Source organism: Culex pipiens, chromosome 3 (genome assembly GCF_016801865.2).
Source record: "Culex pipiens pallens isolate TS chromosome 3, TS_CPP_V2, whole genome shotgun sequence".
Taxonomy (NCBI): Eukaryota; Metazoa; Arthropoda; class Insecta; order Diptera; family Culicidae; genus Culex; species Culex pipiens.
This window is the reverse complement of record NC_068939.1, coordinates 120,323,761-120,340,136: the sequence shown is the minus strand read 5'-3', so window position 1 is coordinate 120,340,136 and position 16,376 is coordinate 120,323,761. Positions and strand designations below refer to the sequence as shown.

The following is a 16,376-nucleotide window of genomic DNA, read 5'->3' as shown; positions in this document are numbered from 1 at the left end:
GTTGGTCTTCTGCCAAATAGGTCAGAAGGTCCCTCAGAGCGCGCGCGCTCACGATTCGACTGTTGTTGCAACAGTCACGAGTAGATTTTATCGCCGCGCACAAGGTGAGATTCGGATATCGTCGCCGTCGTGCTAACTTGTCGTACGTGCATTTTGGGCCAAATTGAGTTAAGAACGCCATTTTGTGCAGCTCACAATGCCTCATCTTTTGACCTTCACAGATCCCCAAAATTCGATTTCAATCCTGAGATATTCAATGAAAACCAAAAAAGCTCCGAAAATTTTTGTCACTTTTCATATGAAAGAAGTTTCAATCTTGTGGTGCTATCTTGTCACTCCCTGAAAATTGATGTAAGTGTGACAAAGGGCAAAGGGATTGCAGGTCAGGATGCGTTTGACGCACGTACAAGTGAGACTACCGTAAACATTTTTAATTATAACTCGGGACTCCAGCAACCAACTTCAACCAAACTTCGGGACAATGCACAGAATGGTCGGCCGAACAAAACGTGTTTGTTATTGTTTACATTGCGTGCTTTCGTTTTTGTTTATTCAAGGTCAAACATTAAAATGCGTTTTTCTCGGAACGTCAAAATGGCGGGTGCGACATGATAGCACGACGACGTCGATATGTTAATGTCGTTTTTAAACTTTGTTCACCTTACCTGAGGGTCATAGATTTAAGCTTTGGGTTGACAAAAGTAAACCTAAATTCAAGTGGACATCAATTTGGGTTAAACTGGGATTAAACCTCATCAATGTAGCAATTCTCAAAAATTTCGTTTATTTTTTTGTATTTCTTATATGCGCCATTCTCTGAGATTTTGGTCATTCGTTTTTTTTGTATTTTTCAATCCGGCTGAAACTTTTTTGGTGCCTTCGGTATACCCAAAGAAGCCATTTTGCATCATTAGATTGTCCATATAATTTTCCATACTAATCTGGCAGCTCTCCATACAAAATTGATACATGAAAATTCAAAAATCTGTATCTTTTGAAGGATTTTTTAGATCGATTTGGTATCTTGGGCAAAGTTGTGGGTATGAATAACGACTACAGTTAAAAAAATATTCGCGGTAAATTTTTTTTGGTGATTTTTAATTTCACTTTTTGTCACTAAAACTTGATTTGCAAGGGGACATCAAATGCCAACTTTTCAGAAATTCCCGGCAAACAATCTTTGAACCAGTTATGATTCTTTGAATCAATACCGATTTTTTTTTTCAAAAATCGAAATATTGGTCGCAAAAATGTTCAACTTCATTTTTTGATGTAAAATCAAATTTGCAATCAAAAAGTACTTTAGAGAAATTTTGATAAAGTGCACCGTTTTCAAGTTATAGGCATTTTTGGGTAACTTTTTGAAAATAATCGCAGTTTTTTTTTAATTAGTGCCCATGTTCGCCCACTTTCAAAAATTTTTTTTTGGAAAAGCTAAGAAAATTCTCTATATTTTACTTTTTTGAACTTAGTTAAAACGACCCTTAGTTGCTGAGATATTGCCATGCAAAGGTTTAAAAACAGGAAAATTTATGTATTCTAAGTCTCACCCAAACAACCCACCATTATCTAATGTCGATCTCATCAACTTATGGTCCAATTTACAATGTTAAAATATGAAACATTCGTGAAATTTTCCGATTTTTTCGAAAACAAAATTTTCCAGTTTTTTAATCAAGACTAACATTTCAAAAGGGCCAAACATTCAATATAACGCCCTTTTGAAATGTTAGTCTTTTTTTATCGATAGTTTCAAAGATATCGGTATTTCAAAGTTGAGTACAATTTGAGCGATAATGAAAAAATGTTCCTTATTATTTTACTTTTGTGGATGCATTTCAGCAACTGAAGGTTCGGTCTTTAAAGTTTTTAAGACAAATTTGTATGAAATTTTTTGAACCTAAAACACATATTTTCAGACTAGAAGAACCGAACCATTACAATTTTTTTGCATAGATCAATTTTCAGTTGGATTCATCTCGCAAACGCACTTTATCAAAATTTCTGTGGAGTTCTTTTTGATTTCAAATCTAATTTTTGATCTAAAAATGAAATGATTTTTTTCCAAAAAAAAAGTAAAAAAATGGCACATTGCCAACACATTTTTTGCCCTTGCTTGTTCATGGCTCAAATTTTTGTTTTGTTTTCTAAAACATCTCAAGAAATGAAAACTAAAAAAAATAGCAAAATGGCTTAAGGGTATACAGCAACCAAGGAAGTTGTTGTCTTTTTATTCCAAAATTGTTAAACTTACGAACCGAATCCTGAAATAATTTGATTTTAAATATTGATTTTTTTGTTGTAAATCTCTAGGGAAATAGCAGCTTAGGGGATGAATAAAAAATGATATCGATAGTTCCCGTAGTTTTGAAGATACTAAAATGTCTGTAACAAAAATCTGGGTGCAAATGCTCTGGTTGATGTGCACCGTTAAGGAAAATAAAAAAAAATCAAAAATTAAATTTCAAAAAGGCTGATTTCTGTAAAGTTACTCAATGGATTTACTTTAGCCTGAGTTAAATGTGACGTTATCTTAACCTAAATATGATTTGATGTTAACAATGGTCTCAACTTGACTCGACATCAACCAAATTTTATTTAATTGGGAAATTTAATTTTTATGGTTTTAAACTTTGTGTGAACCGTCAGTATGGTTGACTATAAGTTAAAAAAAGATACACTTTTCGTTATTTCTAAATAAAAAAAAAACAATTTTAATGATATCAAAATACTTTTAACGTTAGATTGTTCTTAGAGAGTTTACTATAACTTTCCCAAAATATGGTGGAATTTGATGGACTCTACTTTGAATGCTAATCGTTTGAAAATTAACCCAGTCTCATCCCTTAGACGGGGTGACATTGGGTCCAATAAAACTAAAATGATAGGATAGACATAGAAAGGATCAAAACAAATCATTCAACAGTATTACTTGTTCAAGGGAAGCGGAGCTTTTAAAACAATTAGGTACTTTTCGAGTAATTAAAAAATAATAAAAGGTGTCATCCATAAAGTATGTCACGCTCTAGGGGGGGGGTCTGAGCAAGTGTGACATTGCATGTTATAAGTATAGGAAAAGCGTGACAAAGGGGGGGAGGGGGGGTAAATTTTGGCTGATTTTAGCGTGACGTACTTTATGGATGAAGCCACAGGTTGGATTTATGAAAGGTCGTTTTTGGCCAAACACCAACCTCCTGCCAAAATGTCAGGATTTGTTCTAGGAACGTGATTTCTTCAGCAAAGTTTTATTAAGATGTCCTTTACATAACTCTTAAACAGATTTGAGAAGAACCTGTAAAATTGTAAAATCCGTAAAAAAAATCACATTGACCCAATCTCACCCCAAACCCACTGTTGTCCATGCAAAAAAGCTATATTAAGAGCGAGTCCACGAACAGGGCATACCCCTTTGTATGGGACGTCGTTTGGACCTCACCAATCTGCCTGAAATTTTCAGGGGTTGTTTGTACATATAAAACTAGCATATGGCCAAAATATGAGCACTCTAGGTCAACGAGAAGTGGGGCAAATCGGGACACAAAGTTTGAGGGTTCAAAAACGACAAAAATCTTGAAAATGCTGTAACTTGGGCAAAATTCAATTTAATTTCAAAATTCAAAATGCATCTGAAAGGGCTTAAAAAATGCAACAAAATGCAGGGAGAAGCATTCCAATTGGTTTAACCTAAAGGGAGTTATTGGTATTTTAGTGAAAAAATAGCATAATTTTCAAACTCAAATAAAAAAGTGTTCCATCCAGATATCAACTCGGTTCGACCTGCAGCTTGTAGGGGACATCTGGGACTACCATCTGAGACTGAGAACGCTTTGGGTAAGGCAGTTTAACATATTAAATAGACACTTTTACTTTTAGTAAATTTTTTGGTTGTAAATTATTGCTCGGGGGACCCCTTAGATCCTATTTTCTGGTGATAATTTTATCATATTCGTGTTCCTGAGACAATTTCACATTCGAAACATGCATAAAAGTTGTTATTTTCATCAATTTTAACCCTTTAAAAAATGAAAGAAAAAAAATTAAGAAGCTGCTTTTTTTCTGGTGTCATCTAGTATCCTTGGAAACGAACTTGATTTTCAATAAATGTGAATCGAAGATTTTTTTTAACTTTCATTTTTTAAATGATTAAAATTGATGAAAATAACAATTTTTATGCATGTTTCTTATGTGAAATTGTCTAAGAAACACGAATATGATAAAATTATCACCAGAAAATGGGATCTAAGGGGTCCCCCGAGCAAAAATTTACAGCCAAAAAATTTACTAAAAGTAAAAGTGTCTATTTAATATGTTAAACTGCCTTACCCAAAGCGTTCTCAGTCTCAGATGGTAGTCCCAGATGTCCCCTACAAGCTGCAGGTCGAACCGAGTTGATATCTGGATGGAACACTTTTTTATTTGAGTTTGAAAATTATGTAATTTTTTCACTAAAATGCCAATAACTCCCTTTAGGTTAAACCAATTGGGAAGCTTCTCCCTGCATTTTGTTGCATTTTTTAAGCCCTTTCAGATGCATTTTGAATTTTGAAATTAAATTGAATTTTGCCAAAGTTATAGCCTTTTCAAGATTTTTGTCGTTTTTGAACCTTCAAACTTTGTGTCCCGATTTGCCCCACTTCCCGTTGACCTAGAGTGCTCATATTTTGGCCAGATGCTAGTTTTATATGTACAAACAACCCCTGAAAATTTCAGGCAGATTGGTGAGGTTGTACGAGATGGGTATGCTTTGCTCGTGGACTCGCTCTTAAAACATTAAAAAGTCTCAATTTTGGATATGTTTTAGATGACAAAAAATGCCATCTTTGAGCTATGGCACGAGTTTGTCAAATGAGCAATTCTCTACCAAAACCGAAAATGGATTTTATTTGTATTTTTTGATTTGGCTCAAACTTTGTGGGGGCCTTCCCTAAGACCAAAGAAGCCATTTTGCATAATTAGTTTGTCCATATAAATTTCCATACAAATTTGGCAGCTGTTCATACAAAAATGGTACGTAAATATTCGAAAATCTGTAACTTTTGAAGGAATTTTTTGATCAATTTGGTGTCTTCGGCAAAGTTGTAGGTATTGTTAAGGACTATTTAGAAAAAAATAGGTACACGGAAAAAAAAATTTCCCGATTTTTTTATTAACTTTTTTTTCACAAAAACTCAAATTCCCAAAATATGTATTTTTTGATTTTCGAGATTTTTTGATATGTTTTAGGGGACAAAAATCCGCAACTTTTGAGCTATAGAGAAACATGGTCAAAAAATCTGCCGCCGAGTTATGATTTTTTGAAAAACTGGTGATTTTTGGAAAAAATCGAAATTTCATACATAAAATTTTTTTGACCTCATTTTTTTATGCAAAATTGAATTTGCAATCGAAAATTACTTTACAGATTTTTTGATAAAGGGCCCCGCTTTCAAGATATAGCCACCGAAAGTTTGATTTCAGCGAAACATTTGCAGTTTTTCGATTTTTTAAAATAGTGACCATGAGTGACCATTTCTAAAAATATTTTTTTTGAAAAGTTCAGAAAATTTGCTATAAAATTGTCTAAGAGACATTGAAGATTGGACCTCTGGTTGTTGAGATACAGCGGCTTAAAGAAAAAGAAACACGAAAATTGAAGTTTTCTAAGTCTCACCCAAACAGCCCACGATTTTCTAATGACGATATCTCAGCAACTAATGGTCCGATTTTCAATGTTAATACATGAAACATTCGTGAAATTTTCCGATCTTTTCGAAAAAAATATTTTGAAAAAAATTAAATCAAGACTAACATTTTAAAAGGACCAAACATTGAATATTATGCCCATTTAAAATGCTAGTATTGATTTAAAAAATTTCAAATTTTTTTTTTTCCGAAAAGATCGGAAAATTTCACGAATGTTTCATGTATTAACATTGAAAATCGGACCATTAGTTGCTGAGATATCGTCATTAGAAAATCGTGGGCTGTTTGGGTGAGACTTAGAAAACTTCAATTTTCGTGTTTCTTTTTCTTTAAGCCGCTGTATCTCAACAACCAGAGGTCCAATCTTCAATGTCTCTTAGACAATATTATAGCAAATTTTCTGAACTTTTCAAAAAAAATATTTTTAGAAATGGTCACTCATGGTCACTATTTTAAAAAATCGAAAAACTGCAAATATTTCGCTGAAATCAAACTTTCGGTGGCTATATCTTGAAAACGGGGCCCTTTATCAAAAAATCTGTAAAGTAATTTTCGATTGCAAATTCAATTTTGCATAAAAAAATGAGGTCAAAAAAATTTTATGTATGAAATTTCGATTTTTTCCAAAAATCACCAGTTTTTCAAAAAATCATAACTCGGCGGCAGATTTTTTGACCATGTTTCTCTATAGCTCAAAAGTTGCGGATTTTTGTCCCCTAAAACATATCAAAAAATCTCGAAAATCAAAAAATATGTATTTTGGGAATTTGAGTTTTTGTGAAAAAAAAGTTAATAAAAAAATCGGGAAATTTTTTTTTCCGTGTACCTATTTGTTTCTAAATAGTCCTTAACAATACCTACAACTTTGCCGAAGACACCAAATTGATCAAAAAATTCCTTCAAAAGTTACAGATTTTCGAATATTTACGTACCATTTTTGTATGAACAGCTGCCAAATTTGTATGGAAATTTATATGGACAAACTAATGATGCAAAATGGCTTCTTTGGTCATAGGGAAGGCCCCCACAAAGTTTGAGCCAAATCAAAAAATACAAAAAATAAAAATGGTCTAAATCGGCCGGTTTTGTAGAGAATTGCTCAAATATAATTTGGCAGTGTTGCAAATTTTTCGAAAATAATCATATTTTTTTTTAAAACGTTGAAAAAAATCGATTATTTATTTTTGACATTATTTTTAGAAGTGAAATTAAATTTGCAATCGAAAATTATTAACATAAATTGAAGTTAAAGCCACATAAATTAGAATTTTTGTTGATTCCGTGATTTTTTTTAACTGTAGAAGTCATGACCAAGCTTGAAATTTCATGTAAATTTGCTTCAAAGACATTGGCAAAGACAAAGCCATTGAAAAGCGATCCATTCAAAAAATTACGAAAGGTCGAAAAGACAAAAGGTAAAAATTGCAGAATAGGAGAAATGGACCAAAAGACAATGCTCGAAATTGCTAGAATTTCAAAAAAGTGTCCACGTCATTTATGGATGACCTCCAAATTATGCCAAACACCAAATTGATAAAAAAAAATCTGTTCTCTTACCAAAGATTCTTCAAATTTGATAAACACTTTTATGGTCAAAGGGTGTCCAAAAAAGTTGATCTTAAGTGGAAAACAGATTGTTGGGATGTTTTGAGCTAAATTTGAGCAAGAAAACTAAATTTAAAGCTGGAATTTTTTTTTAAAAAAAATCATGCCATCCCTGTACTCCCCGATTCAATGTCAACCATCACCACGGATTAGACAAGACAACCCCAGTTCAAATGCTTTCCATAACTGGCTTGTATGACGTTCGCCATCGCAAGACCTATTCAACCAGCAAGGTGCGGTTTCGGTGCTCTCCGACTTTGGTTGTCGATCAACCTAAATTATTATGTTAACAGCAGATTCTATACACTCTTGCTCTCCGAACAAGTTTCAAGTTCTTTTCGGTAGAAGGTGCACGCGTGGGCGTGTGAATAATTATCTTCTTTTTTTATTTTGTTGGCCTCGATTAAAGGTTTGCCTTTTACTGCAATTTTTAAGCGTTAAAGAGTGATTTTGGAGGGCACTTGCGTGTTTGGAGTCACTTTTCGGCGTTCGAAAGGAAGTTGCACGAACATTTGGCCATGATTCATTGTGAACGCTTTGAGCTTTTCATCCTTTGTTTGGCTTAAATTTGTTGGCATTTAACTAATACAACGTAGTAGCGCCATCTGTGGATGACAAGCGTTTCAAGCAACTGCCAAACTCGTGTAAACGAGCTGTGGTGAATTCATGATTGCCGTGGTGAGTTTCCGAACGTCATATTGTTTATTGACAGATTTAGAAGACATTTTCTTCTGTTTGTCTCTGTTAAAACTGCTCAAATAGGTGACAGCAAAAACAGGTCACTTTACCCTACCTCAACAAAATGGCTCACCGGAGGGCGCAATGATGGTTGAAGTCGTCGTCGGCGGCGTCGGTGTTCAATTTCAAAGATGCGAATCATGAATTATTGAAATAAATTGTACGTTATACGGATCGTTAAGTACCACCACAATACCGCGGCAGCGGCAGTTCGTTGGTTGGCTTCTGGTTTGGTCCCAAAAGGGGGTGACGGCGGTGCTCTTCTTTTTTTTATCTTCTTGGCGATCCAACGCGGTGTGGTTAGCCTTTTGGGGTCGTGTATCGTCTTCTTCAGAGGGAGTTGATGAGCCGGAACACGTGTGCTGATTTGTGACTTGATTTTTCTTGTGTGAAGTGTGCGGTTTGGAATTGGCTTTATTTGTCATTTCTGGGCCAGTATAGAAGGTTGGAGTGCCCATTTTGCTCTTAAAACTGTTTCGAGAGTGATTTCGAGGTGATCAGAATCGAATAGTGATCAATTACTATTCCACACCGGTCAGCGATCGGTTCTTGGATTGAATGCTCACTGCTCTTTTGTGAACATCATGAGTTGCTTGGCCTACTACGATCATTGACGGCGCTCAACAGAAACATCTGACTGAAGAGACCAAGTCAGCAAAATCTCCGTGTGGCTCTGATTTGATCTTAAGTGAGTGATGATTGTAATTTGGTCTATTTTGATCGCTCAACTCACTCACTCGGCGTCAGCACCGGAGAGTAGAGGATGAGAGCTCTCGCCCAGTCAAATCAATCCGAATTCTACAACGGAATCTAATTAGAATCGTATACAAATTCCGTTTCAAACGCAACAACCGGTTCCGTGTTCGAACCAGTTGTTGCGTTTGAAATGGAATTCGTATACGATTCTAAATAGATTCCGTTTCAGAATTCGGATTGAGTTAACTGGGCGCATTAGTGGTGAGCAAGGTTGTTAAAATATCAAAATATCAGCTCTCAGCAACTACAATTATCCCGCCTGAATATTCATGCCTCAAATACAACTGCTCTTCTCTCCTCATTGAAACTCTCAGCGCCGAACATAGCCGAGCACGTTTTCGTGTTTACCCACTCGCGATTGACATTTTCCTTTTCTCTCTCATTCTCGCTTCCACGATCATCCTACCGCAACAGCGTTTAACCACAAAAGCCGCCACAAAACCAATTTTGCAAACGCAGTTTAACGGGACGTCATGCGTGGTCGGCTCCTAATCGCCATCTCGCGTTCTCTCATTGCAGTTTTCGGAGAGATTGAGAGACTCAGCGGTGAGAGCGCAGAGTCGAGGAAAAGGGAAGGAGTGATAGAGAGAGAATGACATCGCTGGGAATCATGAGACACAAGAAGAGATTTCACAAGCTATAGTGACGGCCGCTATACTCTCGGATATTTTTGGTGCAGAGATAATCTATTGATAGCTTTTCTATCACTCTTTTGCAACACTGGTGGTGAGTGGTGCTCAGAGTAAATCCAAACTTTCAAATTTTATTAAAAAATAGGCTTGAAATTTGAGCTAAATAATGACGAATTACATGCAACTGTTAATCTCTCGCTAAATAAAACAATAAATCGCCTCAAAACAGTTAATAAACAGATTACCGAAACCCCCTTTTCAAAATAATAAAACGAAAACAAAAGAAACAAAATCAGAACTGGGCGGGTTCAACGAGGGTCAATTTAATGGACGGGGAAGCCGGCCGTCCATCAGATAAGCCAGTTCCTCCTCAGACTCGGAGGGGGTAGCGTGCGATGAATCACACTTTCCCCAAAATATTTGACCGGCCGTACTTGCTATACAATCTCTCTTGAAACACACACCCATGAAAACCGCAACCGATAAGTGGTAATAGTGGCGGTAATGGCATTAGTCACACCACTGAGTAGTTTGTTAGGGTGTGTGTGTGTGAATTGAGCCTGATTGAAGTGTATTGTTTTTATTTCTTCGCGGGGCAAACGGTTCTCGTGATTGATGCTATATTTACTTCCCTTTTGGTTATTCTTTTCATTGAGCGGTGTCCACAGTGGGAGCCAAAAAAACACATTAAATGATATGTTTCTCGATTTTTTTATTGAATTTTGTTATCGTTTCGAAAAAGCAAAACAGTTTCTACAATCTATAACCGATGTTACAGTGCAGTGTTCATGCTACGAGTGTAACCATCATGACGAAGAACTTTAAATACTTGAATAACACCCCATGTAACATTTTAGGCTTTATCAAAGCTGTCACAACCGCTATGAAACCTATTAGCCAAAACCAACATTAAAACCACTAAGTCGTAACAGCCTCCCCAGAACCCCGATAAACCTCTGTTAAAACCCTAGAGGACCTCCGCAAAAGGTTTTCACGGCCTATTTATAAAACCTACATAGGATTTCAAGGCTTTACAACTGAATCCTAACAACATCCTCAAAGCCTTGATAAAACCTTTGTTAAAACCTAGTCAGGAGCTAAGGAAAAATTCATTTCATCCGTCTTCAAGCGTCATATGCCAAATAGGTTTTATTTTGGCAAAAAATAAGTCTTTGTCTTGCCAAATGATAAAATGGAGATGGTTTGCAAAAATGGCGATGAAAAATAATAGATATTGGAGGTAATCAAAATAATTTGCGGTTGAAATTTTATTGATAAATGTAAGGGAGATAGATAAAAAAAAATCAACCCGCTTCATAAAAAATCATTATTTGTAATCATAGTTTTTAATGTTAAAAAATATTTTATTGCTATTCTTTGAAAAAAATGTTCAAATATATATATATATATATAGATAATTTAGACGGTTTTTTTCGAACGCGAATCAGTTTAATACGGAGCGTCGGATCGAGGTGCTCTTTGTTGCGTTGGGTTCGTATAAGTCCAAGGAAGATTCTTACGCCAAAAAGTGACGACTTTGGCCACTCTGGAACCGATTCCGGAAAATCTGCAGATTATATGGGAAGAGTTACGTAAAATCACATTTTGATCAAAGGACTGTATAACCAAACAAGCTAAAAATGTCAACAAACGAAAAAAGACAATACCAAGTTAGTCGGGGTTAGCTTGTTATTTATAAACATCTATCGCTATATTAATTATATCAGAAATTCAGCAAAAATGAGTGTTTTCGTCTAATTTAAATCAAATGGCGGTTAATCACATTCAATCAGAACACGCTTTTAGCGCCATATTTTGGACTGCTAATTGGCCGCGTTAAAAGCTTTTTCAAGAGCATGTGGTTTTAATTAAGCTTTTTTTTTAATGTTACTTGGGACGTCCCGAGAAGGGAATGGGAGTTTCATCTTAAGCCGTTTATCGTTTTTACTTCATCTACTGTAATTTCTGATTGAATCATTGAGAGAATAGACTCCAAAGCGAACTTAGAAAGGATTAATGAATTATCACTTGGAGAAACTAGAGTTCCGAAAATTGTGAACAAGCGTTTATGAAAATGGGAACCACGAACAAAATGTTCAAATTGCATGGTACCTACGTTTTTCAAAAACGTTCCCATTTTCATGGACGCTTGTTCTCGATGTTCGGAACTCTTTTTTCTATTGAAATGTTAGTAGAAATGTTGAAATTTGGATATAATTTTGATGCACAGCCCTAAACATAGTTTTAGAAAATGTATGTTTTTTTCTGGGTTTTGCAAAATAGTTCAAACTTGACTTCAACTTGACTTCAAAATGAATTTTAACATAAAACGGTAAAAAGCTTTTTTTTTAATTTTCATGCACAAAAATACATTCTCTCAAAAAAGGACGCGATCTTCTTTTTTAAATTCATTCCAAAATCCTTTTAAATACTTTGTGTTCCTTCAAAGTGCTTTTGTGCTTAGAAAAATAAGCTTTATCCTTGTTTGTAAAAAATCGGGATCTTATACTCAATTTTAGAACCAAATTTGTGACAGTTACTGTACAATGAATTTCGTATTGATTTGGTGGAATTCTAGGCGAGGCAAAGAACAGTGAAAGATTCAATAAAACGAAAAGCACACCCTCGGAATCCAGTAAACAAACGCTATTTTCAGTATAGATGAAAAGGCAAATCAAAAAGAAGAAGAAACTCTGACTAAAACTTGCTACGCGAGTCAAGAATGGATTGATTCTTGTTTCGAATAGAAGAATTCGAAAATATCGTTTTGTGTTTATACAATTTGACAGGCAACAAGTTTCCTGCTGTCATGAGCTCAGGAAGCTCGACTCGATTAGAAATTCCGATCAACCGTCGATTGGTGTGACGTGATTTGCAAGTTGCTTCGAGCACCTTATGCAGTGTGTTTTTGCGAAATTCAAGTCACGTTGAACTACTGAGTTTGCATCTTGAACAAATAAATTCATACTTTGATAACGATTACCACAATGAAGGTACTTACAAATTGTTTAATGAGTCGATTTACTTGCAAAGAACATCTCTCCGGCCGATTCGCAAACATAAAGTGTAAATATTTTGCCAACGACTCTCATCAACATCCTACAGTGAATCATAAAAGTTTAATCACCATCTTCTCTCGTCGAAGGAGACGACCACACACTCTTCACGATAAACGACGAGGAACCGCGCGATTCGTCATGGGCGGTTTGCAGAAATAATTTGAGCCTCACTTTTCGAGCAATCACATCGATTAATCTTCCATTACCAGCGTGGATACTGTACGCGATGCACTTTTATATTACTTGCTGTGTGGTTTTAAACAAGTCGATTAAACCTGCTTGCGAACATCGGAGAAGTAAACAAAAGTCTTGAGACCGGCTTTGCAAAGAAAACGCATACACGACATCCGAACGATGCATCACACAACGCTGTCAGCTCTGCACTAAACTCGAATCGTTGTGGAGTCATGTGCCAATTTGGCTTTGACGGCATGGAAGTGTGTTTGTGTTTGTGCGGAAGAGAAACGGAAAGTTTTAAACATAGTGTTTTGTTGTTAATTATAACGTTATAATTTCAGCCTGGCATCCATTTTTAGTGTCAAAATCGTGAATCTTTGAAATTTTTCAATAATTCTTGTAGTTTAAATAAAAAAGGTGCAGGTGGTTATGTTCTACATGACCAATATGACAAAGAACTTTGTACAAAACTCCTAAAAAATATTCTATTTTATTTTATATTTTAAAACATTGCCTATGTATTTAATCCTAAATAATTTATTCCTATAACATTTTTTCAATCTTTGGCACCTCTGTGGAAATAAATTGCCAAAACAAGTATGGTTCGGAAAATGTCCAATCAAAATGGTAATTTCCATGTCCAGTATCAAAAACCATGAATTTTGGTACCCATATTGCCCCAAGTCGAATAGTTCGATTGATGTCCCCCCGGTAGAACCTTCCCGAGGGCATTTGCCACTCCGGGTGTGGCCAATCCAGTCAAAATGCCCATTTTTATTACCAGTTTCAAAAACCATGAATTTTGATACCCATATTGCCCTAAGTCGTATGGTTCGATTAATGTCCCCCCGGTAGAACTTTCCCGAGGGCACTGGCCACTCCGGGTGTGGCCAATCCAATCAAAATGGTAATTTTCATGTCCAGTATCAAAAACCATGAATTTTGGTACCCATATTGCCCCAAGTCGAATAGTTCGATTGATGTCCCCCCCGGTAGAACCTTCCCGAGGGCACTGGCCACTCCGGGTGTGGCCAATCCAGTCAAAATGGCCATTTTCATTACCAGTTTCAAAAACCATGAATTTTGATACCCATATTGCCCCAAGTCGTATGGTTCGAATAATGTCCCCCCGGTAGAACCTTCCCGAGGGCACTGGCCACTCCGGGTGTGGCCAATATCCTATAAATGTGCTCCCAAGCCTATTGCCCCAAATCATTCTGGTCCGGTGACCGTCCTTACAATCTTCATAAGAACAGAATTCCTCCCAATTTAGTGCACAAACTGTGTCTTTCAATGTGTGCGTGTGTGTGTGTGTGAGCAATAAAATTACCACCGTCGATCCGTCTCTGACGGATTTTCGGTCAAAACTATCTGTTCAGAGGCTATCTGTTAGCTTATATAGTTCGCATGAAATGTGGCAACAATGGTGCAACATTCTCGCGTGACAGTTCCAAGAAAGCAGGAGACGAGGCAAAATTTGCACAATGTTGCCACATTTCATGCGGACTATATAAGCTAACAGATAGCCTCTGAACAGATAGTTTTGACCGAAAATCCGTCAGAGACGGATCGACGGTGGTAATTTTATTGCTCACACACACACACACGCACACATTGAAAGACACAGTTTGTGCACTAAATTGGGAGGAATTCTGTTCTTATGAAGATTGTAAAGACGGTCACCGGACCAGAATGATTTGGGGCAATAGGCTTGGGAGCACATTTATAGGATATTGGCCACACCCGGAGTGGCCAGTGCCCTCGGGAAGGTTCTACCGGGGGGACATTATTCGAACCATACGACTTGGGGCAATATGGGTATCAAAATTCATGGTTTTTGAAACTGGTAATGAAAATGGCCATTTTGACTGGATTGGCCACACCCGGAGTGGCCAGTGCCCTCGGGAAGGTTCTACCGGGGGACATTAATCGAACCATACGACTTAGGGCAATATGGGTATCAAAATTCATAGTTTTTGAAACTGGTAATGAAAATGGCCATTTTGACTGGATTGGCCACACCCGGAGTGACCAGTGCCCTGAGGGAAGGTTCTACCGGGAGGACATTTACGGAACCATACGACTTGGGGCAATATGCGTATCAAAATTCATGGTTTTTGAAACTGGTAATGAAAATGGCCATTTTGGCAGGATTTGCCACACCCGGAGTGGCCAGTGCCCTCGGGAAGGTTCTACCGGGGGGACATTAATCGAACCATACGACTTAGGGCAATATGGGTATCAAAATTCATGGTTTTTGAAACTGGTAATGAAAATGGCCATTTTGACTGGATTGGCCACACCCGGAGTGACCAGTGCCCTGAGGGAAGGTTCTACCGGGAGGACATTTACGGAACCATACGACTTGGGGCAATATGCGTATCAAAATTCATGGTTTTTGATACTGGTGATGAAAATGGCCATTTTGGCAGGATTTGCCACACCCGGAGTGGCCAGTGCCCTCGAGAAGGTTCTACCGGGGGGACATTAATCGAACCATACGACTTAGGGCAATATGGGTATCAAAATTCATGGTTTTTGAAACTGGTAATAAAAATGGCCATTTTGACTGGATTGGCCACACCCGGAGTGGCCAGTGCCCTCGGGAAGGTTCTACCGGGGGGACATTAATCGAACCATACGACTTGGGGCAATATAGGTATCAAAATTCATGGTTTTTGAAACTGGTAATGAAAATGGCCATTTTGACTGGATTGGCCACACCCGGAGTGGCCAGTGCCCTCGGGAAGGTTCTACCGGGGGGACATTAATCGAACCATACGACTTGGGGCAATATGGGTATCAAAATTCATGGTTTTTGAAACTGGTAATGAAAATGGCCATTTTGACTGGATTGGCCACACCCGGAGTGGCCAGTGCCCTCGGGAAGGTTCTACCGGGGGGACATTAATCGAACCATACGACTTGGGGCAATAAAGGTATAAAAATTCATTGTTTTTGAAACTGGTAATGAAAATGGCCATTTTGACTGGATTGGCCACACCCGGAGTGGCCAGTGCCCTCGGGAAGGTTCTGCCGGGGGACATTAATCGAACCATACGACTTGGGGCAATATGGGTATCAAAATTCATGGTTTTTGAAACTGGTAATGAAAATGGCCATTTTGACTGGATTGGCCACACCCGGAGTGGCCAGTGCCCTCGGGAAGGTTCTACCGGGGGGACATTAATCGAACCATACGACTTGGGGCAATATGGGTATCAAAATTCATGGTTTTTGAAACTGGTAATGAAAATGGCCATTTTGACTGGATTGGCCACACCCGGAGTGGCCAGTGCCCTCGGGAAGGTTCTACCGGGGGGACATTAATCGAACCATACGACTTGGGGCAATATGGGTATCAAAATTCATGGTTTTTGAAACTGGTAATGAAAATGGCCATTTTGACTGGATTGGCCACACCCGGAGTGGCCAGTGCCCTCGGGAAGGTTCTACCGGGGGGACATTAATCGAACCATACGACTTGGGGAAATATAGGTATCAAAATTCATGGTTTTTGAAACTGGTAATGAAAATGGCCATTTTGACTGGATTGGCCACACCCGGAGTGGCCAGTGCCCTCGGGAAGGTTCTACCGGGGGGACATTATTCGAACCATACGACTTGGGGCAATATGGGTATCAAAATTCATGGTTTTTGAAACTGGTAATGAAAATGGCCATTTTGACTGGATTGGCCACACCCGGAGTGGCCAGTGCCCTCGGGA

General features: G+C 37.6%; 1 protein-coding gene and 1 pseudogene across 2 annotated transcripts in view; both read right to left on the bottom strand.

Annotated features, from left to right (window-relative positions):
* Positions 1 to 16,376, bottom strand: part of LOC120413939 (CDC42 small effector protein homolog) — a 135,618-nt gene that overhangs the window by 28,260 nt on the left and 90,982 nt on the right. Inside the window, exon 1 of one of the 2 annotated variants that reach the window (XM_039574938.2) lies at positions 12,415 to 12,780. The exons of the other annotated variant lie outside the window; for it this stretch is intronic. The gene's annotated coding sequence lies outside the window, so the exon portion shown is untranslated. Of the gene's footprint in view, positions 1 to 12,414; positions 12,781 to 16,376 lie in introns of those variants that run through there. 2 annotated transcript variants of the gene reach the window in all.
* LOC120413917 (nucleosome assembly protein 1-like 1) overlaps positions 1 to 16,376 on the bottom strand; it is an 83,126-nt pseudogene that overhangs the window by 6,638 nt on the left and 60,112 nt on the right.